Source organism: Meles meles, chromosome 14 (genome assembly GCF_922984935.1).
Source record: "Meles meles chromosome 14, mMelMel3.1 paternal haplotype, whole genome shotgun sequence".
Taxonomy (NCBI): domain Eukaryota; kingdom Metazoa; phylum Chordata; class Mammalia; order Carnivora; family Mustelidae; genus Meles; species Meles meles.
The window spans coordinates 41121476-41125462 of NC_060079.1; the positions used below are offsets into that span (position 1 = coordinate 41121476).

At 37.0% G+C, this 3987-nt stretch overlaps 1 pseudogene; it reads right to left on the reverse strand.

Annotated features, from left to right (window-relative positions):
* Positions 1-3145: 3145 nt before the first annotated feature.
* LOC123925293 lies at positions 3146-3497 on the reverse strand (annotated as a pseudogene).
* Between the last annotated feature and the right edge of the window lie 490 nt (positions 3498-3987).

Consider the following 3987-nt stretch of genomic DNA (forward strand, 5'->3'; position numbering starts at 1 on the left):
GCATGGAGCCCACTTATGATTCTTTCTCTCTCCCTCTCACTGTCTTTCTTCCTGCTCACATTCCTTCTTTCTAAATAAATAATAAATGAATAAATGTAACTAAAACAAAAATAAAAGGTTTTATCTTATCTTCACTTATTCCTTCTTTTATGCTCTTCTTGAGTTTATGTAGATTCATGGTTCTGACCAATATTATTTTCCTTCTCTCTAAAGAAGTCACTCTTTGCAGATGATGTGATACTCTATGTGGAGAACCCAAAAGTCTCTACCCTTAAATTGATAGAACTCATACAGTGCTGGGAATGGCCAGCAATCCCTGTACCCACCGATGAAAGATACTCCAAACTTTGCTGCTAAAGAGAGAAGGCAAGGTCAATGCTCAGAGGCGAAGACACTTTGCTCCCACTTTTCCTGACCCTTCAGCATAATCACAAATCCTTATCACTGTTTCTCAAGTCTTACTGAAACTAGGAACATCTGTTTATGGGAAATATATGATATGCTAATTTTCCTGTTTTGCTAAACGTAGCCTAAGGGACAATGCATACATCTCTCAGATCACAGAGTGGCTGTTTGAGCGAGGAAAGTTTGGGAAGGCAACTCCCTGCGGTATTCCAAGGGCTGAGTGGTCTTGAAGGCCTTGCCTTCAAATGCCCATGCCCTTCTCTGAAACTGTCCTTTGCCTGCCTCTGTTACATTTTAGCAAGCCTGGTATTATGGCTGAGTTCCTGCTTTACATTAACCCCAACAATACAGGAATTCAGCAAAGTGGCAGGGTATAAAATCAATGCACAGAAATCAGCGGCATTTCTATATACTATCAATTACAGAAGAAAGAGAAATTAAGGAGTTTATCCCATTTATAATTACACTCAAAAGCATAAGATACCTAGGAATAAACCGAACCAAAGTGACAAAGGATTTGTACTGAGAAAACTACAGAATGCTCATAAAAGAAATTGAGGAAGACACAAAGAAATGGAAAAAAGTTCCATGTTCATGGATTGGGAGAAAAAATATTGTTAAAATGTCTATGCTACCTAGAGCAATCTACACATTCAATGCAATCCCTATCAAAATACCATCAACTTTTGTTTACAGAGCTGCAACAAATAATCCTAAAATTTGTATGGAACAAGAAGAGATCCCAAGCAGCCAGAGGGATACTGAAAAATAAAACCAAAACCACTGAGATCACAATTCCAGACTTTAAGTTCTATTACAAAGCTGTAATCATCAAGACAGTATGGTACTGGCACAAAAACAGACACATAGATCAATGGAATAGAATAGAGAGAAATGGACTCTCAATTCTATGGTCAACTATTCTTTGACAAAGCAGGAAAGAAAGTCCAATGGAGAAAAAACAGTCTCTTCAACAAATGGTGTTGAGAAAATTGGACAGCCACGTGCAAAAGAATGACACTGAACCCTTTCCTTATACCACACCCAAAAATAGACTCCAAATGGATGAAAGACCTAAATGTGAGGCAGAAATCCATCAAATCCTTGAGGAGAACACAGGCAGCAACCTCTTCGACCTCAGCTGCAGCAACTTCTTGCTAGATATGTCTCCAAAGATAAGGAAACAAAGGCAAAAATGAAGTAATGGGACTTCATCAAGATCAAAAGCTTTTGCACAGTAAAGGGAACAGTCAACAAAACCAAAAACAATCTACAGAATGGGAGAAGATATTTGCAAATAACATATCACGATATGATAAAGGGCTAGCATCCAAAATCTATAAAGAATACATCTAACTCAACACCCAAAGTACAAACAAAACAATCAAGAAATAGGCAGAAGACATGAACGGATGTTTCTCCACAGAAGACATCCAGATGGCCAACAGACACATGAAAAAGTGCTCCACATCACTCAGGATCAGGGAAATACAAATCAAAACCACAATGAGATACCTACCAGCTCATACCAGTCAGAGTGGCTAAAATTAACAAGTCAGGAAATGACAGATGTTGGTGAGGATGTGAAGAAAGGGGAACCCACCTCCACTGTTGGTGGGAATGCAAGCTGGTGCAGCCACTCTGGAAAACAGCATAGAGGTTACTCAAAAAGTTGAAAATAGAGCTACCCTACGACCCAGGAATCTCACTACTGGGTTTTTCCCTAAAGATACAAATGTGGTGATCTGAAAGGGCACGTGCACCCTAATGTTTATAGCAGCAATATCCAAATAGCCAAACTATGGAAAGAACCTAGATGTCCATCAACAGATGAACGGATAAAGAAGATGTGATTATACATACATACATACATAATACATACATCTATATATCTATATCTATATAGATATAGATATATCTATATATATAGTGGGTGAGGAGCAGAGTGCAAAGATATAGATAGATCTATACCTATATATATTTATATATATCTATATATCTATATATAGATGCACAAGATGTGATTATACATACATACATACATACATATAGATGTACATATAGATACATGTATGTATGTATCATATGTACATCTATATGCATGTACATCTATATGTATATGTACATCTATATGTATGTATGTATAATCATATCTTGTGCATATATGTATATATGTATGTGCGTATGTATAATCACATCTTCTTTATATATATGTATAATCACATCTTTATATATATATGTATGTATAATCACATCTTTTTTATCCATATATATATATCTATATCATATATGCTGAGCGAAATAAGACAATCTGAGAAAGACAATTATCATATACGTGGAATTTAAGAAACAAAACAAGGTCAGAGGAAAAGAGGGAGAAAAAGAAATAAAAACAAAACCAAGATGAAACCAGAGTGGGAGATAAACCATGAGAAATTCTTAATCATAGGAAACAAACAAAGGGACATTAAAGAGAACATGTGAGGTAATGAGCACTAGGTATTATATAAGACTGATGAATCACAGACCTGTACCTCTGAAACCAATAATACATTATATGTTAATTAATGGAATTTAAATTAAAAAATTGAATTAGAAAAGTCCTTAAAAAATTTTTTTTTTGTAAGTTGAGAAATGAGCTACCCTACGACTTTCTTATTCTGAGAAATCAGAAATTTATTCTTATCCAGTTGTACAACTAATCTAGGACAAATTACCAAATAAATTTTACATTATTTCTTCAGGTTTGGCATTTTTCGATGACTTCAAATTTAGGATCTTCAAATTTGAAGGTACATATTCATATCTGCTTTACTGTACATTTGCTTAAGAAGTTCCCTGTCTCAGTCTTGTTGGTACTCTGGGCCAATATCAACGGGTTCTCCAGACGCCTGTCGCTTACTTTTGTATTCTCCAATCTTGTCCAGGAAGGGTTTCTCTGCAGGAACAAGTTCCTTATTAAGTGCCACTGCTGTCACACTAATGTTCCTCCTCATATAAACTGAGACTGCAGACCGAATAAGAGAGGAGAACATGAAGAGCCTCTGAAGAATCATGGTGATTCTGTTACTGACAGGAACACCTCGGAGGTGATCCGCCTCTTTTAACATTTTTTGCAAGTCAGGTCTGTTGGCAAAAAAATTCCCTCAGTGTTTATTTTTCTGAGCAAATCTTTATTGCTTCTTCACTTTTGAACGATAATTTCCAAGACACAGAATTCTAAGTTGGTGATTTTTTTTTCCTTTCAACCCCCTTTTTTTTTTAAATATTTTATTTATTTGACAGAGAGAAATCACAACTAGGCAGAGAGGCAGGCAGAGAGAGGAGGAAGCAGGCTCCTCACTGAGCAGAGAGCCCAATGCTGGGCTGGATCCCAGGACGCTGGGATCATGACTTGAGCCAAAGGCAGAGGCTTTAACCCACTGAGCCACCCAGGCACCCCTCAACGCTTTATTTTTATTTCTTTTTTTTAGAAAGAGAGAGAGAGCATGTGTGTCCACCCACGTGATGGAGTGGGGGAGAAGCAGAGGGCAAGGGACAGAATCTTAAGCCTACTCTGCAATGAGTGAGGAGCACCACCTG